Raw genomic sequence first — 27329 nt, forward strand, 5'->3', positions numbered from 1 at the left:
CGCATTTACCTAGTATCAGGTGAAGTAAGGGTTCACAGCAGGATGCATACAGGCCCAGATGGAATATGGCGGAGATTGCACAGGTGGAAAAATCCTGATAACACATCCACTCTCCCTCTCAATGTATCAGTGGGTGGATGCCTAGTACGCCAAATACACACAGAGAAGGCTTATATAGGACCCAATCACATGGTAATGCGAGGTGCACTATGCTAGTTTACAGCCTATTAGTGATGCCCATACTGTTAGATAAATTAATAACCATGGAGTATTAGTAGGTATTTTGGCCAAAATAAGCAAGTTTGCAACCCACGTCAAGGGTCCCCATATCTTGTAAGTCCCTATGCTAAAAACAAAACCACTTCACGTCATTATAAATCATATCACTGAAACATGGGCACGTTTACCTGATATTAGGTGAAGCAATGGCTCACAGCAAGATCTAACCTGTACAGTATGCCTTTGGAATACTAGGCATCCACCTCCCTCATGGATTGAACTTGTGTGAGAGGACGCATTATCGGTATTTTGCACCTGTACCATTGTCTGTAACCTACTGTGAACCATAGCTTCACCTTCTACAATTATATAGTATATCCATCTATATGAAACCTTCTAGGGAGGTAATCAGTCCAGTGCAGTCACATAGATGGCTATAATGATAATGGTCAAATCATCAAAGTCCACATTGATAGTCTTTATAGTTGTTAAGCTGAAGATCAGCACTTCCTGGGACCACTAACATGGAAGAAAATAACAAAAAGAAACATATACTAATATTCATGGTCCCAGAGATGCAAGAAGCCTCTTTTACAATGGCAATAGGTAGTTTCCATATACTGGCGTATTGGTACTGGTACTCTCACATACTGGCGTGGTTCATTGCAGTTGATGGTGGCAACCATAACAGCCTGTTAGAAATACCCTTTGCAGCAATAAACTTAAGAAGAATGCATTATATATAGAAAGTACAGAGTCTAAATCTGTAAAGGTGAACTTATACTGTAATCCATACTCATCTTGTCTGGCTTTAAGTTCTTCCACATGGGTTTTAGGAAAGCGGCCACAATGGCTACCTTTGCCACATAATCTAAACTCCAGTGTCATACTGTAATATAAATGACAATGCCATATACAACATTATAATTCAAGTACATAAAAAAACCTATTGAGACTCTTCATGTAACTTTACTAAAGTGTGCAGACTCTTCAGGGAAGAAATGACGAATAAATCACAAGTTTCGCTGTTGTGGAATATTCGCATATCCCCTCAGTCCTGCAGAAGAGGAGCAGGATTTGTACATTCTGGCAACTGTCTTCAGCCTAAGAGCCCTCTTGAAATAAATTTCCATAGTAAAATCTACTTGACAAAACCGGAGTATTGACAGTCTGGCTAAAGAGTGCCATGCTGCCAAAAAGAGGAATAAAACCCTCTCTACTAGAAACATTAAGCCTTGCTCGTATTCATGACTTCAGGGTCTTGGCATTTTCGTGAAGGACTGGCCAAAATGACAAGCATCTTTCCAAGCTACAATTCATTTGCAATGGAAATGCAACGTTGCCAAGATGTTGTTGGGTGATTTTTTTTTTTTTCTTGAACTGAAGAAGCTTTGTCAATAAGACACCGCACAATCCTGGACGCTGCTGGTGTTTGGGTAAAGGCGCATATTTCGCACTGTACATCAACAGCACATGGTTGTATAAAACTGGCAATAACATGCTGGTTAAGATTTAGGAGGGGAAGCATATAAGTAATTCATAGCAGAGGATTATGAGCTGACAAATGCTTGGCTATAACCGGAAAGCTATGTACTAGCATTGTGTGTGTGTTTTTCAAGTGAAGTAAATTTTAACACTTGTCCGTGTTGAAGTGTAACAAAGAATTAATGTATTCAAGGCTGCATACCACTGTCATCTATCAGGAGCGGCTGGCCACAAATAAAAGTGATGTATTATATCAAGGGGACGGTCGTATTATACTGATATCATCATAACAACACCTTACTCTAATGTAGGGTGCAAGTGGGTACCATATTATATTCAAACTACAATAACTTTTTTAAATTCAGCACCATTTATCGGATTTATTTTTAGGTCATTGACCTCAGAGTAAAATTTCGTTGTGAAGCTCACTACCCCTCCCTGTGAGCAGTTCAGCCAGCAAATGAAAGGTCACAACAACATGTGACTTTGGATGTGGGAGTGATTTATTACCTGTGATGCCATTGCAGGGGAGGGTGGAAAAGAGAGGGATACACATAGAATGAGAGCAGGGAGATGATTCATTAGAAATGTAGTTTGTCCACAGATTCTCTGAGAGTTACGAGCTTTATAAATTCCGAAGAATTCCATCCAGATAAGTTCTTTTTTTTAAATGTAGATTGTGAGCCCCACATAAGGCTCAAAATGTACATTTTTCCCTATCAGTATGTCTTTGGAATATGGGATGGAAATCCACACAAACACGTGGAGAACATACAAACTCCTTGCAGATGGGTTTTTTGCCTATGGCAGGATTTGAACCCAGGACTCCAGCGCTGCAAGGCTGCAGTGCTAACCACTGAGCCACAGTGTGGCCCTCAATAAGTTTTCACTTTTGTCCACAGTCTGATTGTTAAATTTCATATTTTATTTTATTTTATTTATTTATTTTTTTTTTTATTTTTTTTTGGGGGGGGGGTTTCATAGTCTGGTGCTGCCACCTTGTAGGGGAAATATTTATTTATTATTATTATTATTATTATTATTATTATTATTATTTCGCTTACTTGAAGAGGTCACAGTACTAAATCCATGATTTTTATTCTATATTTATTTCCAATAATCTGCTTTATTCAAAGTAAAAAATATAATCTGTGATGATTTAGAAGCTGCTGACAACAATATGCAATAGTCTGCATATTAAAAATCTGCATTAATTGACAGGGGATCAACTTGTCCCAAGAGAATCAGCAAGTATTGTGTATATTCTGGTTACCTAGTGCTTTACAGGGAACATTTTAACAATACGATCACCCTGGTGTACTGCACGACACTTGGGTATGTTCACACTGTGCCACTTAGAGTAAATGTTTGTCTAGTCCATTGATTTTATACCAGTCCTTGCTATCCTCTATTATTAGATGCTGTACTAAGCAACATCTAATACGTCTGAAGATCTAATAGGAGCGACATAGCTGTAGCTTACATCATGCATTTTTTATTGAAATTTACAAACCAAGTGAGCTCAGCACAAAGTGAAACCACCAATAATGTCTGTGTGGCAATAATTAAATACATCCATTGACCTTATTCACATTAGCGGTGCAGTAATCCAGGAATTCCCAGAGTAGCTACTGTATAGTATGTGCTTCATATGAAAGATTTATCCATGCAGGACTTATTACATTGCAGGGCTAGGTATGTTGTGAAAACTGAAGGTGTATCTGTAGATATGTATAGAGGATACATGCGTACAAAACTGCGACAAAACGTTCAAAACTAGAATAGTACAGAAGGGAAATGGTTTATTACCTTGACTTCTGAAAGCATGTTTGTTCTTCAGGTACCCAATTCGCCTGCCAGGAATAAGCATTCGGCATGCCTTTAGGCAAGATATACCAGATTCAAGCACAACAAAATGCAATGGCAACAAATATAATTTCTTGCTTTTACAAAGCACTAGTGATCTGCATTCACTGTCTCCAGTGACGTAACTAGAGGCTTATTGTATGTAGGGATACAGACGTAGTTAGGGTCCCAACCCATCTCAATAGGCAAAAGATGAACTTCACACTGTATAATGCTGAACCAATCACCATGTATTTTATTGGTAAAGTGTGAGTGAACGTTTTCGGTCCACTGACCTTCCTCAGACTCTGTTATGTATGATAAAGTGGAATCAAAAAATGAGGATAGACGCCAGAGTGGGGCAGTCCAATCAATCTCCACTGTAGCCAGTCCAGGCCCGCAAACAATGTCTAATCATCTGCAAATAAAGCAGGGTGCCGCGCAGAGGGAATGCCTTTGGCAAAATGTGCGCCTCTCTCATTTTGCCAAAGGCATTCCCTCTGCGCTGCACACTGCTTTTTTGCAGACGATTGGACATTGCCACCTCCACCAACCCTATTATACTGCTACCATCTCATTATAGTTAAAAATATAGTTAAAAACAATATACCTTTGTTATGTGCAAAAACTATTTATGCAAATGAGGCAGTTGGTGCACTGGGGGTGGGCCTGCAGCTCTCAGAGCACTTATCTTGCTTCTTAGGTAAGACAGGTGATGTCATAGTAGTGGGAGGAGAAACTCGCACTGCACAGAATGGCAAGGCAGAAGATGATAGGGGTCTGAGTAGTAAAAGCTGAGCTGAGCCTAAGTCTCACTCCCAGTGCACCAACTGCTTTATTTGCATAAGATTTCACAGTTGTTTTTCTCCAAATCTAAAAAAATAACATATACTGTATAACAAAGGTACCTTGTTCATCGCTGTAATGTGCTCTGTAACATGGTGGTGAGAGCTGAATATGTATGGTGGAGGGGGTAAACTGCGTTTAAGTTAAGATCTTAAGATTTGATCAATTCACAAAAATAGGACAGCACCTTAGAGGAGCATCAGAGCAGCAAGAGAACAGAAAAATATTGGTGACATGGAGATGCATATCTTCTGTTTTACTAAATACATATAGCTCCTTTACATGTAACATAAAAATTTGATAGTTTGACCTCTTGTACATAGGAGTAATGCTGCACTGTACCATCTATGATATGGTGTACAGTACAGAGAGAGTATACATGTATGCGCAGCTTCCATAGTACACCTGTGATTACTAGAGCTTCGTAATAACGTTAGCTTTGGCGTAAATCTAGTTCTTTCTAACAGTAAATGTTTGTAGTCTGCATGCCACAAAATTGCAGGAAAGTAATGTGGGTATAAAAGTCAACAGTAAGTTAAACTTCAAGCTTCCTTAAAGGTGAGTTTAGATGAATGCAGGTGCCTGAGGAAAAGGAAGTACTCACCAATATTTTAGAAACCTTTTGATGAATTTATTAAGAGACTGCAGTTTCAATTACATCAAAACACTATAAACTGTGTAAATGCCAAATATGTAATTTATTCAAGGCATGTCCGGGAAAAAGAAATGAAAACTCAAAGTAATACCCTATATGAAAAGAGTACAAATAATATTACTAAAAGAACTGACATCTTTGTAACGTAATAACCTAACATATGGATGTAAACATTAAACCCAAAGGTGCCCGGGATGGGGTCGTGTAAGCTTGTTTTCTATAGATATTTTATAGAAGTCTTACATTGCAGTGGTGTGCCCTGCAAACAAATTCCTTATAAAAGGATTTCCCGTCACTAAATGCATTTTTCGAAAGGAAGACCTTTCCACAGAACACATAATATTCCAAGCAATACTAAGTACCACATTGCAATGCAAAATACTTTCCAAGTAGTGCCAAATACCAGTGTCCAGGAGAAAATACCTCCAAAACCGTGCCAAACAAATACCACAGTGCAAGTGCAACACAAAATACCTGTGCAGAAGTGCCAACACCACAATATAGGATCACTGGTAGCCGCACTACCCCTACCTTCCCCTCTCGTAGTGGTAAGTACAGCTTCCCGCTCTAGCCAGTTGGCAGCAGCATTCTCCCGAAGTAAAGCCTTCCAAATTGCAGCAAAAGTTTCCCCAATTCCACACCTTCCAGGAGTATCCCTACAACAAAGAGAAGACAAGAGAGGAGCCTCCTACCTCCAGTGTAGAGCAGGCTGGAGTCTGCAGACTTCCCAGTGTAGAACCTGTGGACGCTTGTTGATCATGCCAGGAAGACATCAGTGCAGTTCCTGCTTTAGAGTCCTTGCTTTGACACCAGCGGATACCTCACCAGCCATTAGCTATGTTTCACCAGTGATGCCCATCTCACAGTTTACAAAGCACTGCTGTAAACCCAACATTCACATAGCCAATCTTCTTTTTAGTTTACTTTGTAGTTTGCATTAGAACCTACAATGGGAGGGAGATTTACTATCATGTTTATGGCAGTTTTCTGCCGTAGATGGCACAAAAGATACGCCACATTTTGCATGACACTGGCTGTGACAGCGGATGGTATAGGGCGAGCCTGGGGCAGGGATATCTTGGACCGACATATTTATTATAACTCATGCCAGAAAATTGGTGTGAGTTATACAAAAAAATCTAAGCCAATCCCTGACTTTTGCAGATTTACATTCAGGCCCCTTTCACACCATTATTAAGGAAATGGTAGTCTTAATAGATTCCTCCCAATATGAACGTTTTAAGGCTATGTTCAGATCAGTGCCTAGTTTCTTTTTTTCTGCTCGGTCATACTGTTCCAGTGTCTGTCGTATTGCAGGTCTTTTTTGGTTGACATTTTTTAATGTCTATGATGGCAGCTCCTAATGGATCTTCAGTGAAGATGTCAATTTTACCTAACTTTGACTCTGCATTAAGAGCTATCACTTAAAAAGTCGCTGCAGCAGTCTACTCTTGCCAGCAAGTATTGTCTACATCGACAGATATGTTGCTTGGTCTGTAAAACTCATGTAGGAAATACTGTAAAATAAGATATGCACATTTTGTCTATATGTAAAAATACAACAAAGTCTATAGTGTCAGTTGCATGCAGTTGCTCATGGGGACATACTGGGCACTCCTGACCTTCAGGTATGCTCAGGATAGCACAAGAACATCTTAAACCACGTTGTTAAATCTCCTTGTGCTGACAGAATCTTCTCTTATAGACAAAGGAACCCTCAGACAATCACAGTGACAACAGCATGGGAAATTGGGGATGCAAGATACGTCCCTGCTATACTATGTGTCAAGCTGTCCTTCCCATTATCTGTCTGTCCATCAACATGCACTCACATAACCAAAGATGAGCTCTGATCAGAGACCTTCTACACAGGTATCTGGTTCTCTATAATTTAGCTTATACATTGGACACAGATTGTTACATATCAAATAACTACCAGAATTTTTACTAGCCAAGAAATTTCACACCATGTTATTTGCAGAGGTATGATACTTTTTTATATGACTTTATTCTATGTGAACTCAATGGTTTTGGTTTTCCTTTATCACATTTACAAACATTTTTTTTATTATGTAATAAGCCAGTTTAATGTTAAAGGGATTCTATGAACAGCTGAAAATTGTCCGCAAGCCATAAAACTGGTCATAAAGCCATATGGAACCAGGAAATCCATAAACACCGTCCATTATATGTATATTACTAATTGAACACATTATAAATACACTTAAGTAATGTATTATATAGTTATTTCTGCTTTTTTATATGGGATGGGAAACCACATCTAAAATGTAAGGATAAGCAGAAAGTCCACTTCACATTAGAGATTTACATAACTGTCTTGAAGTTAATGATTAGGTTTCTAGTTATGTATTAAAGTACAGTCAGATTTTACTATACAAACATAGTCTGTACAATATGTTTGACTATGAGAGTCTGTGTTTTTCATATTCCCCTGATATACACTACGCCACTTCACAATGTTCCTCTAGTATTATAAAGCTTTATATCCATGTTCTGGAATGTGCACAATGCTCATAGGTTAAGATGAAAAATAAACAATATATTGCGTATCATTAGTTCTAATGATAAGGGACTTGCAAAGTTTATAAACACAAATATACAATGCAATGTGTTATTAATTTTAATAAGTAATTCGAAGTGTTCATCCATGTAGCATGGTCCGTTAAATTTCTTCTCAGGGGCCACACATACATATGGATAGGCACTATGTATACATTGCAGTCTCAGCAATTTCTTGATTGAAACTGCCAATTTCATATGCAATATACTGTAAATTTCCAATCTTCTGGCCTAGAAACAGAAGAATGAAATGGATGCTAAAGACAAATCCATCCAATGGCGAACACCAACAGTACCCGAGAAATCTCGATGACTATAATTTGGTCTGTTGGGTATTCATTATCTGTATTGTAACTAGGAATGGCGGGGCTCTAAGGCAAACATTTGACATGGGTTTACCCCCCGACCGACACCCCTCCCCTTCTCCAGGACCGACCCTTCCACCCAGACTATCCCGGTAGTTATGCCCCTGTTCATTATAGTGCCCATCATTGTGTGGATGAAAGGTTCTCCTTGCAAAAGTTTTCATCTAGGGTTTTCAGAGAGAAGCTGAACCTGTCAGAATTTTTCTGTGGTGGTATTGATGTATCTCTTGAGTTAAAAACCACAGCATAACACTGGACATCATGACATATGAATCTCTTACTACTGCAGCCACAGTGAAGCTTTTGGGCCTATTTTTAAGCTATGATATGTCAACATAGAAGATATTTAAAAAAAAAAAAAAAAAAAACTTTATGAACTTCAGTAAAGGGCTTCTTATGTTATTTAAGAAGGTCAGCTTTAATAAGTGTTTTAGGCTCTATGAACTTAGCTAGCCTGACTTACTAGCTAGCTAGCCTGATCTACAGTCAACCTCCTTAGTTTCTCCAGAACCTCCTTATAAAAAATACATACAAAGCACAACATCTAGAAAACATTGTATGATCATAATGTAGGGCAAGTTCACATCTGCGCCCAGTCTCTGCTTTAGCCAATCCAGTGGGTTTCCATCTTCTGCCCCGAGAAACTGGACAGGGGATGGAAACACGGCGGTCAGTTTTCAAACCCATTCACTTGTATGGGTTTTCAAAGTGACCGCCCGTGAGCGTCTTCTGCTTATCCACGGCGAAACCGTTTGTTTTTAACCAGCGACAAAGTCCTGCATGTCCGACTTTGTGTCCGGTTAAAAAAAAATGGTTTTGCCACGGACAGGCAGCAGACACTCACGGGCGGACACTCTGCAAACTCATTCAAGTGGATGAGTTTGAAAACTGACTACTGGGTGTCCGTCCCCTGCCCAGTTTCTCAGGGCAGACGGTGGAAACCTGAACGTGGAGACCGGGCACAGGTGTGAACCCACCCTTACAGTGAAAACAAATATAAAATAAACATAAAAAGAGGCAAAGATATGCTCATATGTTGTGTGACCTGGGGTGTACTGTACATATATACACAAAAGATGTATACAGAAGAAGCAGGTGGGTTCTTAGGTTTAGCTGCACATGTATTTGCCACAGTATTGAATCTGTGTACATATTAGGAGGAGAATATGCCTTATTGTAGCCCTCTATACAGGGTACTGATTTTGCAGAATATATCCTTTTTAGTATACATTGAATACAGTCTAGATCACATCATATAACATAAGCATGTCCTTGCCCTTTCATAAGTAATAATTTGACATTACTGTAATGAACATAATTGGTAATTGTAACATTTGTGTTCTATGTATTGTTTAGTATGGGGGTCTATCATTAGATTTATACAGAACAGGTTATGTTTAATTGCTAAGCCCTGACACAAAGGTTGGCTCATTGTATTGTCCAGAAGGCACAACCAGAAGGTCAAAGCCTCCTACATGAACAGACAATTCTCTGACAAACCTGGGAATATGTTAGATAGGAGCAGTCAGTCCCTGACGTCTCTCAAAGAACAAACAGTATGGATGGCTTGATGTAATTGCATAGAGTGCCAAGTAAACTAAGGCTAAGAACACACCATTAGGTTTTGTTGTTGCAGTTTTTGAAGTAAAAAATTTTTTTGTATTGCAAAAAAATAAAATAAAATGGAAGTACCCTCTGTCCTTTATAGGGTTTTGGCTTCAAAAAGTACAACAACAACAAAACCTGAATTTGTGTCGTACCCTAAGACTGGGTTCAGCCAGTCCTTTTTAATTGCAGTAATGACTAATACAATGTACCATGCATTTGGCTGTAATGGCTACTGAAGTGGAAACCTCTGGAACTTGAGATGTAAACTGGCAATGAGTGTAAAACCCTGGATCAACTAAATCCCATAACCTGTAATATTTTTCAGTTCGAGAAAGGCATCCAGGCCCTCTTTGAACTTGTTTAACCCCTTCCCGACATGCGCCGTAATAGTACGGCGCGTGTCGGGTCTGTAACTATGGCGACCGCCCGGGAGCCGGGCGGCCGCCATAGCCGCCGGGTGTCTACTGCTTTAAGCAGTAGACAACCGGCTCTAATGCCTCAGATCGGTCCCCGGACCGATCGGAGGCATTAACCCCTCCGGCGCTGCTGTCAAAGGCGCCGGAGGCGCCATTTTCCCGGCGGCGCATGGGCGCCGCCATTTTGGCAGAGATCGCCGGCTCCTGGAGCATGCTCCAGGGCCGACGTCACGTTGCCATGACAGCCGGGAGCCTTGTTAAAGGCTCCCAGCCGGTCTGCAAATTCTCTCTTTTGCAGGCTGGTCTATGCAGCCTGCAAAAGAGATGATGATTTTTTGCAATGCATTGCAATGCATTAGCATTGTAATGCATTGCATTAGTGATCAGACCCCCTGGGGTTCAACACCCCTAGGGGGTCTAATAAATGCAAAACAAAAATTTAAAAAAAAAGTAAAAAAAAATATAAAAAAATATAAAAAGTATTAAAAGTTCAAATCACCCCCCTTTCCCTAGAACAAATATAAAAGTAGTTAAAAACTGTGAAACATATACATGTTAGGTATCCCCGCGTCCGAAATCGCCCACTCTACAAATCTATAAAAATATTTTTCCTGTTCGGTAAACGCCGTAGCAGGAAAAATAGTCAAAAGTGCCAAACCGCCGTTTTTTCACTGTTTTGATTCTGATAAAAATTTGAATAAAAAGTGATCAAAGCAATAACATTTCCCGAAAATGGTAGAACTAAAAAGTACACCCAGCCCCGCAAAAAAAGACGCCCTATGCATCCCCGTACACTTACGTATAAAAAAGTTACGGCCGTCGGAATATGGCGACTTTTAGAAAAAAATTTTTTTAACACAGTTTTGGAATTTTTTTTAGGGGTCAAAATGTAAATAAAACCATATAAATTTAGTATCCCTGGAACCGTACCGAAACACAGAATATAGGGGACATGTCATTTTGGCTGCACAGTGAACGCCGTAAAACCAAAGCCCGTAAGAAAGTCGCAGAAATGCATTTTTTCTTCAAATCCACCCCATTCTGAATTTTTTTCCTGCTTCCCAGTACATTATATAGAATAATTAATGGTGGCATCATGAAGAAAAAATTGTCCCGCAAAAATTAAGACCTCATATGACTCTGGGAGCGCAGAAATAAAAAAGTTATGGGGTTTAGAAGGAGGGGAGTCAAAAACGAAAAACGAAAATCAAAAAATGCCATCGGCGGGAAGGGGTTAATGAATCCGCCATCACCACTTCCTGGGGCAGAGAGTTCCAGAGCCTTGTTGATCTTACTGTGAAGAATCCCCTTCTATGTTTCTGGTGAAACTTTCTCTCCTCCAGACATAGGGGATGTCCTCTTGTCACTGTCATTGGCCTAGGAGTAAAAAGATAATTAGAAAGTTCTTTGTATTGTCCCTTCAAGTATTTGTACATTGTTATTAGATCTCCCCGTAGACGTCTTTTCTCTAAACTGAATAACCCCAAGTTTATTAATCTACCGTTGTACTCCAATCCATCCATTCCCCTTAAAATCTTGGCTGCTCTTCTCTTAATTAATTATATGTCTTAATAGGGCAGAAAATAAAGTCCTTGTTTGACAGGACAGCCTAGGGAACCTGCCATGTTGAATATGGTCTTAACATAGGCAGCATGGTATAGAGCAGGTGGACTTGAACAGATATATAGTTTTGTGAAGATTCAGTATAAATTGCATATCATTAATTTGTATCTCTATGATTAGGAGTCCAGTGGGCAGTCCTATGAATATCCAAAGCATACAGATATAGCTGTCAATGGATAGGACCGCCCACTGGACTCCAAAGCATACAAACAGCAGGGATTCAAATGAATGAAATGCAAATATGTTCCCACAAAACTATATATCAATGTGCTCAACTTCTCCTGATCTATGACATGCTGATGATATACATGAGCACATGATGGGTTCCGTCTAAGACTGTTTACTTAAAGTTATATTATTTCTTATACTCACCAATAAATTCTCTAATACTAAGTCTTTCGCTCCACTTAATGTTTAGTCTCATTATCAAGGCCTTCTTTTCCTGCTACATTAGTTGTAAGCAAGGACCCTCCTCCACCACCATCACCACCATGCCGCCTCCAGCAATTATACTTCTGATTAAAGGGATAAGTTACAAGGAAAAATAACACTCAGATTATTCTACTTGCAAATACTTACAAAAACTTCAAGGATTTTTAACATGTCTTAAGCAATGTGAGTTTGGAAGTTAGAATACAGGCAGACTTTACCTTTAAAGTGATTGGTTAACAGCAGAGCGAAGAAATCACTGAAAATTCCTGAGATTTCTGTTGTTAAGGGCATAATACAGAAACCTCCCCCTGTCACAACTATTACAGCAAGATTTATAGAGGTCACAGTCATAAGGGATTTTTCACGTGCCTCAAGTCTTCAAGATGAGACACAAATCACAGTTTTGTCCCCGAGTTCCATTTGCAAAAGATGTTGTAACTATAATGTTTTGCAGCTACATTTCAACCCTTATGTATTGTTTATAGTATTTATCGCCCCTTATTGTGAAGAGACGTCTTATGGGCCCCCTAAGGCTTCTGCACAATCTACACCTCCTCGAGTTATGCCGTTGCATAAAATAATGGTGTCACAATATAAGAGGGAAATACAGATCTCTGGTATAAAGATATAATATCATTGTATAATTATGTACAAGCTTGTAAAAGTCTGCTTCATGAACCAAACAGGGTCACTGCTTACAGTTAAAGGAAATGTAATTTCATCACAGAGCTTGGAAGCATTCCTTTACTGTCCAAACTGTAAAATTATGTAACATGCTCCCGCAGGATTTGGTGATGGCGAGACATCTTCCTTATACAAAACAGTATACAGGACTACTGGTACTGATGTAGATTGTTAATCCAGGGATCTGTCTCATTGCCTGCAGGGGGTCATCCTCAGGCCCCATGCGCAGGTAATTGTTTATAGTATATTGTTTTCAATTACGGATAGTATGCAGATCCATTTCTAAGGCCTCATAAACACATCCATAGTGTTTACTGATCAGCATCTGGGATGTAGAAATCAGAAAACATTAAAGAGGACCTTTCATCAGATTGGGCACAGGCAGTTCTATATACTGCTGGAAAGCTGACAGTGAGCTGAATTCAGCGCACTGTCGGCTTTCCCGATCTGTGCCCCGGGTAAAGCGCTATCGGTCCCAGTACCGTAGCGCTTTACAGTCAGGAGGGCGTTTCTGACAGTTAGCCAGGGACGCCCTTCTACCCAGCAGCACCTATCGCGCTGTACTGTGGAGCGGGGAGGAACACCCCCTCCCGCTCCTGATAATACTCGTCTATGGACGAGCTGTGTGAGCAGAGGGAGGGGGCGTTCCTCCCCGCTCACACTGTACAGTGCTATAGGTGCTGCTGGGCAGAAGGGCGTCCCTGGCTAACTGTAAGAAACACCCTTCTGACTATAAAGCGCGACGGTACTGGGACCGATAGCGCTTTACCCGGGGCACAGATTGGGAAAGCCGACAGTGCGCTGAATTCAGCGCACTGTCAGCTTTCCAGCAGTGTATAGAACTGCATGTGCCCAATCTGATGAAAGGTCCTCTTTAAGCAAGTCCTATTTCTGTCTGCATTTGCAGCACAGACTCACCCATACAGGTGTAGGGGATCATAGAAGTCTTTTTGTGGATCTGTGATCATGAGTCACATACTGATACAATGCGGATCTGTTTTTGCAAACAGTAAAAACCACTACGGTCATGTGCTTGTAGCTTCAAGAAGGAATTTATTCCACTTACTGGTGAATTCAGCCTGTGCCATTAACAGAGTAATTTTTCCTTCCTCTGGAAACAACTGAAGTTGATAGATCTAGCATGTTTTTCTACCCACTAACTGTGTAACTATACAACTTTTGGGGGATATTGTGTCTCTTTACAGAGATCTAACTGTAGTAGGGAGGATCACATGCTCCGTGGGAAAAATATGCAAATAAAATGCTTGTTTGGGACTGTGATATTGATCTCCGCTTCCTCTTCTCAGGCCAGTGACTTCCCATATATTGTTCACATGGCCAGGCTGCAACACAATCTCATTCAAATGAATGGGGATAGGGTGCAATACTAAGCACAGCCACTATACAATGTACGGCACTGTGCTTGGTAAGTAATGATCAAGATTATAGTTTAGAACAGACCTGGGCATTGTACGGCCCGTGGGCCACATCTGGCCCTCTAACTATCTCTGACGGCCTGTGTGAGATCGTTGTACAAGAGTGTTCCCCTGCACTCAGAAAGCGTTCCCTTGTGCTCTGAGCACAGCGTTGTCATCCATCCAGCGCCACCTTTCTTCTGCTCCATCGGCCATTCTCCACCTCTTCTTACATGAAACCACCACAAAATGGCTGACGGACATGCACAGTCGGCTGTTCTGTTGGCCATTTTGTGGTTGTCTTTGACCAGCATCCCTTTAACTTATTCTGGCCCTCTAAAACCATTCCAGTTTCTCATGTGGCCCCTAAATTAAAAAGTAATTGCCCACCCCTGGTCTAGAACAATACTTTAACTCACCTCCCTGTCACTGGATGGAGTTTCTTTCTTGCATATGAAAGCAAATATGCATGTATACAGCTAAGGGGCTGTTGGCAGGGGTGTACGTTAGGAGACTGTTATTAGTTACGAACCACCTGCTTGTAGTCCCTCTGCCCCACAACCACATAATGGCCATCACCAATACTTTCCTTTTGCACTGGGAACATGGTGATGCATCAAAGTTCCCATGGCTGGCAGTGGCACAGCAAAAGAGTAGCTGTAGATCTGGAAGGGCCAGTCTTTGTTACTGCTATTGACCCTTATCTTTAAATGGACCACCTTTCCAAAAGACCATTTTTTACTGAACAATTGGGCTCTCTAGATGTTTCCATGCAGCTTCCTCCAGAAATTTGCTTTTATGATATTTTTTGTATTAGGGTGCATTCACACTGAGTAAACGCTAGCTTATTCTGAACGTAAAACACGTTCAGAATAAGCGGCGTCTAAAGCAGCTCCATTCATTTCTATGGGAGCGGGGATACGAGCGCTCCCCATAGAAATGAATGGGCTGCTTCTTTCACTCCGTGCAGTCCCATTGAAGTGAATGGGGAGTGCCGGCGTATACGGCAAGCTCTGCTCATGCCGGAGCGTACACGCCGGCACTCCCCATTCACTTCAATGGGACTGCACGGAGTGAAAGAAGCAGCCCATTCATTTCTATGGGGAGCGCTCGTATCCCCGCTCCCATAGAAATGAATGGAGCTGCTTTAGACGCCGCTTATTCTGAACGTGTTTTACGTTCAGAATAAGCTAGTGTTTACTCAGTGTGAATTCACCCTTACTGTATTTTTAGGTTACGGTAAAATTAAAGTGAAGTTCTTGTTCAGAGGCTCTGTAATAATTATTCTATCAGCAATTTCCTTAGAAATTGTTTCTATAATGCATCGATTAATTTGCAAGAGGGAATAATTATAATAATAAGCCCTCTACAGCAACTCAATTCCTTCAATAGAGTTCTCCAGGAGCAATGTCATTCAGTACATCCTGACAGCTCCTAGGAGATCTCTATTGATGGGATGCCACTATTCTGCTGACAGCATTGGCAGGGACATTTCCTAGAGTCTTAGTTATTATGGGTAGTCCGTCCTTTAGCATTTAGGAATTGTTAAAATGCTAATTTTTATGTAATTGATAAACTACAATGAATGTTTCTTTCAGTGTCAGCTGTCAAACCTGGACAGTCCTGATATATGGTTGTCACAGAGGAGTTATCCCTCACTTGGCACTAGACAGAGCAAGAAAATATAAGGCAGTGATGGTGAACCTTTTAGAGACAGAGTGCCCAAACTGCAACCCAAAACCCACTAATTTATCACAAAGTGCCAACATGGCAATTTAACCTTAATAATGTGCGGATCCACAATTGTACACAATTACAGACTTGCAAAATATGGTCATACGAATGGGGCTTTATAGAGATTTCTGCTCTACTGTGACCCCCACACAGTACAATCTGCTTCACAGCACAGTGACCCCCACACAGTACAATTTGCTCCACAGTGGCCCCCACATACGGTAGTATAATCTGTTCCACGATTGGGTGCCCAAAGAGAGGGCTCCGAATGCCACCTCTGGCACCCATGCCATAAGATCGTCATCACGAATAAAAGGGCTGCTTCTTCTTCACAAGCCATGTGGCATCATGTTCATTGGTCACATGGCCTGTTTGCAGCTCAGTTTCATTCAATTGGATGGTGCTGAGCTGTAATACTGAGCACTATACAATGTACAGCTGTGTACTTGGTAAATAGTGAAGAGACTGCAGACACTCTTCTTTAGGCTCTGTTCCCACGGAGTAACGCGCCGCTCATTCTGACACGTAAACACGTGTCAGAGTGAGCACAGTAAAACAGAATCTCATTGACTTTAATGGGTTTGGACTTACGCGCGCTAGCCATTGAACTCAATGGGAGGCTTTTTACCTATTGCTTTCAATGTGATACGCACGTATCACATTGAAAGCAATAGGTAAAAAAGCCTCCCATTGAGCTTAATGGGTAGCGCGCGTAAGACCGAACCCATTGAAGTCAATGGGATCTGTTTTGAAGCGCCTCACTCTGACACGTGTTTACGTGTCAGAATGAGCGGCACATTACTCCGTGGGAACGGAGCCTTACACTGTAGTCTCTTCAGACAGCTGATCTGATACAGATGACCTATCCTAAGGAGAGCTTATCAATAGTTTAGTCTCATATAAAACCTTTAATTTAGCAAATTATTATGACACTATTTCCCTCATTAAATGTTTTTAGGTACTTCTAATAACAAAATTACCCTATATTGGTGAAGAACTTCCTTAAGCTTCAGAGGATGATTTTCTAAAGTACATAAGTTTCATTGTCTTGACAGATCCGAGTTTGGCTCCATCCTGTTCAATCAGGTGTGGCAGACCGAGCACAGGATTCCTTCACATCTGATTAGATAAGTCTGAGGCAAGCAGATCTGACAAGCTTGACAAGGTGTTAAGGTATTATTTTTCTAAACCACGCCTTTTAAAGCTTCTGGATGTTGTCATTGCAACTAAGTTGTTATAAATCTGCCTCACAATATGCATCATGTCTATAAGGACAAGTGAATGTGGATAAAATCAATCACCTTTACTAATTAAGGTCCCCGGGATGATCATCCAGGACTGTATGTCTACACAGGGTTAACTATACTTCAATAGCCAATATTGAAAACCTTTGTATATTCAGTGGGGACATTTCTATTTCTCAAATAAACCTACAACAAAATAAAAATATCCTACTATGTGTAGGTTAGAACGTGTCCAGTCAAATTTAAAGGGTACCTGAGTTTCCAAATATATACAGAGTTTTGCTGGTCAGTCTGTTCTATAAGTCTTCATACATGGTGTTACATTATGGCTGCAGCCCATTTTACATTTCTCCCTGAGACACGAGTCATGTACAATAAGGAGCAGTCTGCCCCCATTCCCACCACCCCATCAATTACTACTTATACTACTGGTCATACATAATTCATTTTTATTTATATAGCGCCAACATATTTTGCAGCACTGTACAATTTGTAGGCTTCAAGTACAGACAAAAAGATACATTACAAAGAAATAGTCACTTCACACATATAATTCTGACAGGAGCAAATGTAAACTAGAAAATAAATAGTTAAGAAAAGCCCAAGTCACTATAATGTAGGATATCCAGCATCAATGAACTGCAAATATAGAGAAAACATGCAGGTATTCATTATAATGGGGTTTCCAGGACTTCAATACTGGTAACCTATCTATAGAACAGGTCATCAACATTAGATTGGTGGGGATCAGATATCTTACGCACGCATTGATCAGCTGTTCAAAGTGACAGAGCTTGTTGTGAGAGTGCCACTTACACTTTTGAAGCCATGTGATGTGAAGTTGATAGGCCACATGGCCAGTATGTAGCCTCTTATTATTCAGCTGCAATACCAACCTAAGGATATGTCATCAATATTTAAGAGTGTACCTGTACCTGTTCTTATTTGACTTTTCAAGATAGGTTACCAAACCTCTGGCCATTATATAACTTTTTTTTTAGATTTTGCTGTCTGCATGCCTCATCTCTAGTTTTCAGTTCTCCCTGAGCTGGTGGGTGAGAACTAGCTGCCATACACTGCACACAGTGAGTAGAGGAGAAGTCTGTTCTGTATCTCTCTCTATCTTTCATTCATTCATAAATAGCTCAAAGATCATTCAGGACATGTATAGTGAAGTACTGACTTGTACTGAGGAAAATAAAATGTTTGATTGCGATAGAAAAATTATTAAGTATAACTGGGTTTCTTGTCTTATCTCCTGCATGTCCATCTCACTACTTTCCCCTCCCCTCTCCATAGACATGAATCATCATGTGACCAGCTTTCTGTCTCGAGGCAGATCGAGCTGGAGCTAGATAGAGACAAATTTTCCAAATGAAAGTTATTTTATCAGAAGGTACAGGAACAAGAATATAGTCCGATAAGAGGAATTTCTCACTGATAAGAGATATCATAAAGTTTCTTACTGTAGCATTGATTGATGTAAAGTTTGTGGAAACCACAGTGTCTATTCTGCCACTAGTATCCAGCTTATCAACCTAGTCCTGCAGATCTAAATTGGTTCAGGTGACCTTAACCAAAACATCTTACCCTTGTGACTCAATACCTCCACTGCTGAGATGTCGCCTTTTTTGGCAATATGTAAATTAGCTCTTTAAAGCAACAACAGCCCTTCCAAAGTGTCAATGCCTTCGTTACATGAAAGATTCCTTTTGCATATACCCAAGTCTCAGCAATGGTGGCAACTATTTACAAGGGCATAACACTGTTTGATTCAGGTGACTCTAACTCATCTATCTGCAGGGCTAGATTGAAATCCTACATTCTGGTAACAGATTCCGTTTAAATCCAGAAAAATCTGTAAACTAAGGGCTGATGTAGCAAAATGCAGTGGAAAACAACACATTGGTAAGGCATTGCTTTTTTTTTTCCATTGAGTGTTTGCTTTGTTTTCTCTGTATCCCCTCCCCCCCCCCTATTAAATATATAGGAAAAGCGCTTGCAATTCCCAAGCTAAAATTCACAGCTTTTTTTCCCTTTAAGGGTGCATGCAGACTACGTAACGCCGGGCGTGTATGAGAGCCGTACACGCCGGCATTACGGCAGACTGCCGAACACTTCCCATTCACTTCAATGGGAGCGCTCGTAAATGCCGCTGTTACGAGCGCTCCCATTGAAGTGAATGGGAAGTGTTCGGCAGTCTGCCGTAATGCCGGCGTGTACGGCTCTCATACACGCCCGGCGTTACGTAGTCTGAATGCACCCTAAATCGATAAAACAAATTCGTATTCGTTTTGCTGGTACTATAAAACGCAGCAATTTTTTCTGCCGTCAAAAACTGTGTTTCAATGGGGGAGTCTTAGCTATAAGCAGTTATATTATATTTTGACAGGGAAATAGCATTGGAAATTTCCCCATTAGACCCTTAAAAAAAAAAAGGATCTGTAGGGGTAGACATATACAATAACCTGCCGTGCAGCTGTCCCAGCAATATTGATAGCTGTAAAGTGTAATAAGGCATGCACAAAAGAGAATGCAAGACCTACATTGATACTATGGGTGGACGGTTCTTACGGGTTATTAGGTGTTGGAGATGAGATCAGTGATCTCCACTTACTACCAATAATGGTATCTGCTGCAATCAAATGATCCGTAGTAATAAGAGGGAAGCAATATCATTGTAATGCATAGAAATGCCTATGTACACCATGGGATTACATCAGGGACCATAAGGCAGCCTTCATGTCACAAAATAGCCGCTGGTTTCTTATGACAGATGTAAGACGCCAATAGCTTCCAGTTACAAATGGTCAAAAATAGTTGACAAGATGAATGATTAAATCTGAACTGGGAACTAGACAGTGTGGTGTCATAAGTAATAAGAGCCAAGTTGTTTTGACGTGTTCATAACACTGCGATCCTAAACACAAAGCTACAATGGCTGAACAACAGAATGGCCCACAGCCAGGTTTTACAAACACTTCCTCAAGAATGTCAAGTATGAAATCTTCCAAGTAATGATCAAGTACAATTAACCGGGAATGTTAAACAATTCTTTGCCACGGGAGAAGAAAATGCGACATTAAGCACAAGAAATTCCCACTGGAGAGAGGTTAAAGATTCAGTAGCGGGCGCCATCTGATATTTTTCACATAGTATGCAGAGATATCGCACAGCTCGGGTTGTCATAGCAGCGGGAATATTTTTATACATTTTTATCCTCCCAAGTAACTCTTCTGCATAAAATGCAAAAAAAACAGAAACCATAACCACAACCTCTTCACAAATGGATGTAAAACATGACGTTAAGCCCTTCTCTTATTCTGTGGTCTAAAATGATGGGTTACTTTACTACTCAATTATAATGTGTAATGCCTAAGTGCAGGATGGGGACAACAATATGACATGGCTACGATTCCAGTGTGGATTATGTTTGTTCTGAGCAGGACATTTTAAAGCTGCAACCCAAATATGGATTTATTTTATACCCAACAGTTAAAGGGAGTCTATCATTGGGATTTTTACATTTTAACTAATCCTATCTTCATGTTGCCTTTAGAAAGGCTATTGTAGCTAGTTTCTTCTTATGCAAATGAGTGTTCATGGAGCACAGGGGGCGCTCCCACTGTGCTCTGAGCACCCCCGCGTCATCGGCCTAGACATGCATCCCCACCCCCTTCTTGATTGTAGTTGAAGCCTCCTTCTCCTCCTATTCTTTGCTTACTCCTTACACGGGCAGGCCTGCTCCTGTAACAAGAAATCCAAGATGGCGCACGGAGCAGGCGCTATACGCTCAGCCACTTCGGCGGGCCTTAGTCTTAAGGAGGGTTCCAGAATTTGTTTTGCTCAGTTCTCCTGTAAAAAGTTAGCAGAAAAGGAGCATGGTTTGCTTATCAAGGAGATGTATGCCAGATTTATCAAATGTGACTTTTCAATAATAAACAAAAATTGTGACAATCTCACTCTAGTTCACATCTGCAACACAGTCTCTGTCACCTTGTCCACCTGAAATCAATGGATGGAAAAGTCTTGCATTCAAAATTCTGTCATCCATCACTTTCAGTTTAAAAGCATAGGATACCTGCCAGACCCCATTATAGGGTTTGTCGGGCTTTGCATGTAGCCTCTATTTTAGTGATCCGCCTGTCCGTTGTTCTGGTCCATTGGAGGAACAAAACAGACAGACAGCCATAGATAAGAATGTAGTCTAACATCTCAGAAGTGTTAAAAATCATCAAGGCTTTGATAAAGTTTGTTGTAGATTACAATAATGCAGACTCCAGCAAAACTGACTTTAGAAGAATCTGTAATGTTATATCAGCATAAATCACCCGTAATGGAAATCTGCAGGCTGATTTCCATATCTGTAAGGAGATGATGATCTCTGCTTTTCTTTATGGATATAGCCACACAAATACGGTTCTATTCATATTAAAGGCCTTATACGCAACAATTATTGGTGGTTTGGAAGCCATTTTGGACTTGACAGACTCCCTCGAACAAAACTCCCTTTCTATTAGAGTATAACAATGATCATGATCTGTAATTTTTGGCAAGCATTGGGTCACCAGATACCAAATGTTTTTATATGTCCAAAGCGTGTAGACAGGTACTTTCTGGCAAACACCATGAGCCTGCTTTACACAATGCATTTTTCTACAGCTGTCAGATATCACATCTATGCACAAGAAACTTATAAATGTCTTACTCACATTTTAGATTTTATAAAGATGTTGTTTTGCCCCACAATGCAATATTTGATGACATTTCACACCATAATTATAGCTCTAATCACATGCTGCAAGTAGCTCTCTGGTTTCCCATCACATACTAAGCAAAATGGGCCAGATTTATTATACTTTGTATGCCAGTTTTCTGCCGTACAAAGGCATAAAAAGTTACAGCTGGAAATTTTTTTTTTACTTTTTAAAATCTGTGCCTTCTTCAGCGCTTTCCCAAAAAGAGGGTGTGGTGAAGGTGTGCAGGGGCAGAGTCATCACCAGATTTACAAACTGGTGTAAATCACTGGCATATAAGCTACCATACATTTCCCCCAGGCTCACAAGGATGGTGACAAGGCGCTGGATCTAAGTCTATGAAGACTAGTGTGAGTAACTCCAGTCTTCATAAAACTGCCCCAATGTGTGTATTTATCCCTGGCATTTGTAAACTATAGTAATAAGAGTGACATGCTTGAACACATAAGGCCCGATTCACGTCTGCGTTTGGTATTCCCCCCCCCCCGAACGGAATACCGAACGCATTAAAAGAGCGGTTAGCAATGAAAGCACACGGACCCCATAGATTATAATAGGGTGCGTTCGGTGTCCGCACGTATCATGTAGTGCTTAGACTGTCATGCACGGATCTTCAACTAGAAGTATAACATATAGAAGCATTGTATTTTATAATTTAGGGTGGTCAGACTCTGCAAAACATAATTAAAAGCAGGTCTTATACATATGGATATAAGTGGGGAGGGTATGGAGGTGATAATAAAAGTTTTAGTACATTTCTCTTGTTCTATACCATAACATGGCAAACAATAGACTGTTTTTAGGGCTGATGTACAATTATGTCATTGCTTGTATCTCCTGATTTATAACAGCTATTGCCAATAGCAATCATTGGAACTAATGCAGAGAGAATGTGTAACTCTTGCCAATAGTAACTATATGAACTATTGCAGAAAGTATATGTAACCATTGGCAATAGCAACTATAAGTAGTAGTGCAGAAGGTACATGTGGCCATTGCCAATAGCAACCATAAGGACAAGTGCAGAGAAAAGTGTAGCCATTGCCAATAGCAAACATGACAACTAAAGCAGAGAGTACATGTGGCCATTGTCAATAGCAGAACTAGTGCAGATAGTACATGGAGCTATTGGTAATAGTAACCAGGGCCGCCGATAGGCCAGTATTACTGCTACTGGCGTATTACTGCCCGGCCAAATTGAAAAATGGGGGGGGGGGGGGTTTGGACCGCCACCGTGTGCCAGCCCCCTGGCGCCCGCAGCAGTCATTGTGTGTCCGATTTCAACTCAGATCTGCGTCCAGAGAGAAGGGACATGAATCTGGGGGCAAAGATGGAGGGGGGACATGAATCTGGGGGCAGAGATGGAGGGGGGACATGAATCTGGGGGCAGAGATGGAGGGGGGACATGAATCTGGGCGCAGAGATGGGGGGACATGAAACTGGGGGCAGAGATGGGGGGACATGAAACTGGGGACAGAGATGGGGGGACATATAATTTACAGGTGACTGTAGGGGGATTATACTGTGTGCGGGCACATGAAAAATTAATGAGAATGGGCGGAGTCAACATAAAAAAGGGCGGGGCTAAATGGACAATGGAACAATGGACAATGGAATGGGTACAGTGGACAATGGAAAGATGTTAGAAGGTGGATGGGGGGGATTGTTGGGGCAACGGGTGTGCGGCACTGCGGAGAGGGAACTGGGGCAATAATATATAATATGTAAGTTTTTAGCTGGAGAACTACAAAGCACACAATACCTCCAAAGGTATGTGTGCTTTGTATTAATAATGATGTAGGCGGCTATGCTACTAGCATAGCAGCCTGTTTGGGGGTGGGACGTTCACTTTAAAGGAGTGTTCACATTGCGTTTTTGGCCTTCCTTGCTGGGATACGTTGGTATCCAGCCACAATCAGCTACCCACTTATCCCTGCACAGGATACCCCCCTTCTTTTTAATGGCCAGTTTTTCGTGCAGGGATAAGTTGACAGCTGATTCTGACTGGTTACCAACGTATCCTGGCAAGGGAAGCCAAAAACGCAATGTGAAAAAGCCCTGAGGATTTATTAAGAGGGCTCTTATAGATGGTGTTGGCTCTCTATAGGCGCTGTCACACGTAGCAGATTTTACCTGCAAATAGAATCTGATTAAGCCTTGTAAATTCTGCTAAGTAAAGGTAAATTTAATACATAATTGGTATGTCGCAAAATAAAGTAGTTTTAAAATGGCGGGGGGGGGGGGGGGGCAGACACCTAGGCTGTATGGGGCCCCAAAATTCCTGATGGCGGCCCTGATAGTAACCGTAAGGACTAGTGCAGATAGTACATGTAGCTATTGGTAATAGTAACCATAAGGACTAGTGCAGATAGTACATGTAGCTATTGGTAATAGTAACCGTAAGGACTAGTGCAGATAGTACATGTAGCTATTGGTAATAGTAACCATAAGGACTAGTGCAGATAGTACATGTAGCTATTGGTAATAGTAACCATAAGGACTAGTGCAGATAGTACATGTAGCTATTGGTAATAGTAACCGTAAGGACTAGTGCAGATAGTACATGTAGCTATTGGTAATAGTAACCATAAGGACTATTAGTGCAGATAGTACATGTAGCTATTGGTAATAGTAACCATAAGGACTAGTGCAGATAGTACATGTAGCTATTGGTAATAGTAACCGTAAGGACTAGTGCAGATAGTACATGTAGCTATTGGTAATAGTAACCGTAAGGACTAGTGCAGATAGTACATGTAGCTATTGGTAATAGTAACCGTAAGGACTAGTGCAGATAGTACATGTAGCTATTGGTAATAGTAACCGTAAGGACTAGTGCAGATAGTACATGTAGCTATTGGTAATAGTAACCGTAAGGACTAGTGCAGATAGTACATGTAGCTATTGGTAATAGTAACCATAAGGACTAGTGCAGATGGTACATGTAGATATTGGTAATAGTAACCATAAGGACTAGTGCAGATAGTACATGTAGCTATTGGTAATAGTAACCATAAGGACTAGTGCAGATGGTACATGTTATTGGCAATAACTGCTCAGATCACAACTTTTCTATTTCCAGGGCTGTTATACCTGGGATGTGACTGCTGCTATAGGGGTATGTGCTGCCCTTGTGTATTGCCCCTGCCAGTGACAGGTATGCTGCCCTCATGGTGTAAGCAGCAGGCTGGCATGTTGTGGTGTGATAGGTAGACCTTGGAGAGAGAGGAAGAAAGGGAGGTCTCTGTACACACACTGCATTCAGTGCACACACAGCCGCCTGGCGAGGCTGCAAATAGCTCCGTGCTCTGAGAACAGCAGCAGCTGAGCCTCCATCTCCCCGGACTGACTGACTGCCTGCCTGCCGGGCTGCCCTGCTTCCTGCCCTTCACCTGGCCCAGCCTCATTGCTGCACACTTGTTGTTGGTGGAAACACAGAGTGCACAGGCTGGGACTGTACCTGAGCTGTACAGAGGGCGGCAATGCTGAGGAGGGAGAGTACAGGAGAGCAACACTAGTCACTGAGGTAAACTAGAGCAACAGCAGTGCCTGGCACAGAGGACCTGCTGAAGGTACATGTCAGAGTTATACCTGGGTCACACCAGCACCTGGCTCCATAGAAACACTACAACACCTGTACCTGACAACAGTAACTCTGGGACCGGACTCCTCACCCAGAGCTGCAGAGACCATTGCCTGGGACAGCCGTAACTCTGGGACCTCACCAGGACCTGCACCTGAGGTAACCCTGGAGCCAGACAGCAATACACTACATAAGTCCTACAAATGTGAGCGCGGCTTCAGTACCTGGTAGTAACACCGTCACCTGAGCCGCCTGGTCAACAACACCTGGACATGATAACACCTGAGCAATACTAGTGCCTGGACGTGAGGGTGCTGGAGCCCTGGACATACCTGCCTGGTGGGTACACCTCTGTCACAGTCTGTTATGTTACCTGATACATAATGCATGCTGCCTGACTAATATTTATTCTGGGTGAATATTTTTTATTTATTTATTGTCACTACTTGACACATTTATGATTTGTAGCCTATAGTAAAGTAGCGATCGCGTTTATGAGAACCTCCGACTGACTGCGCCATCATTTATACAGTAATTTGACCTTTCGAAGGTCAAGGTTATATTCTGCATTGACATTGTGACATTGATCAATGTGATCTGTTGATTTCTTATACCTGTCATTGTTACTTAACACACAAGAAACCTCTTCTATCGTGCCCTCAATTTTTAAGTGTCATGTGACAGTGCAGACTACTGAATACAGACCGATAACAAAAGTGACATTATTGATGCCTGACCTCATTGCAGGGTGAATGTTATCAGTTATGATGCGGCTGTAGCATTGGGGCGCTATTATTTACGTGTTTAGTGACAATCATGGAGCGGTGATGGACGTTCATGGACTACTTTCCGGCATTACCTTTCCTGTCTAGTCAACTGAACACTAAATAAGGGTATATTCCAATCTGCATTGGAGGCTCCGTTCAGTGGGATCCCTTGGGATCCAGTGTTGTCCATTATAGAATAGATCTGTGTTTATGGTTTAATCCATTGTTATGTACAACGGAAGAGATTAAACAATGTAGATGTGAACATACCCTAATGCAGGATATATGCAATGATATCTGACATACCATGAAAGGTCTAAGCTTATATATATTTGCACATTTATATCCACTGTCCTGTTCACAACCTTGTTGTTAATCTGTTTTGTCGTAGTAGAAGAAGAGGGTTAATGTACTAACTTATATGGATTGAACAAATCTGATTTTATTTTAAACTAATTGATAGTTTGACACTAGGTTCACACTAGTGCCTGGACTCCGTTCTGAGCTTTCTGTCTTCTGCATGCAGAAGACTGAAACCTGTCAGACTGGGTCCGGCCGTGTGCGCCGGTGAGCGTTTTATGCTCTCCGTCACGAAACCGTTTTTTTTAAACCGGACACAGAGTACTGATTGTCCGACTCTGTGTCCGATTTAAAAAAAAAAACGGTTTTGCGGCGGAGAGCATAAAACGCTTACCGGCGCTCACGGACGGACATCTTTCAAACCCATTCAAATGTTTTCCGGAAAGTAGTAAAGCTGATAATGGACTTTGATGTTTGGGAGACTTCAAGACCCCTGTGTCATGTGATGTGAGGCAGTGTTCAGACCCTTGGGTCACTCTGGCCCCCTCCGTCCACCATCTCTCAGCTAATTAGTTACCTGTGAGATTCGGAAAGGATGGATGCATGACCCAGGGTTTGCAATGTCACCAGAACCCCTCTGGGTTCTGAGGTTCCTGGGAGCAGGTAAGTAAATTATTATTTAACCCCTTTAATGTCCGTTGCTCTCATCCATCATAACAGTAGTAAAGTAGAGCATCCTCTGTTTGTTGTCCATCTGAATGATTACAACAT

The 27329-nt window shown here is 41.3% G+C and overlaps 1 protein-coding gene across 10 annotated transcripts in view; it reads left to right on the forward strand.

Moving 5' to 3' along the window:
• The window catches only part of SORBS2 (sorbin and SH3 domain containing 2), a 218724-nt gene that overhangs the window by 13543 nt on the left and 177852 nt on the right, over window positions 1-27329 (forward strand). The window contains exon 2 of one of the 10 annotated variants that reach the window (XM_075258861.1): window positions 16963-17080. The exons of 8 other annotated variants lie outside the window; for them this stretch is intronic. The gene's annotated coding sequence lies outside the window, so the exon portion shown is untranslated. Of the gene's footprint in view, window positions 1-16962; window positions 17081-25056; window positions 25831-27329 lie in introns of those variants that run through there. One more of the 10 variants, XM_075258870.1, reaches the window with a different exon arrangement.

This window comes from Leptodactylus fuscus, chromosome 1, assembly GCF_031893055.1.
Source record: "Leptodactylus fuscus isolate aLepFus1 chromosome 1, aLepFus1.hap2, whole genome shotgun sequence".
In the NCBI taxonomy this organism is placed as follows: Eukaryota; Metazoa; Chordata; class Amphibia; order Anura; family Leptodactylidae; genus Leptodactylus; species Leptodactylus fuscus.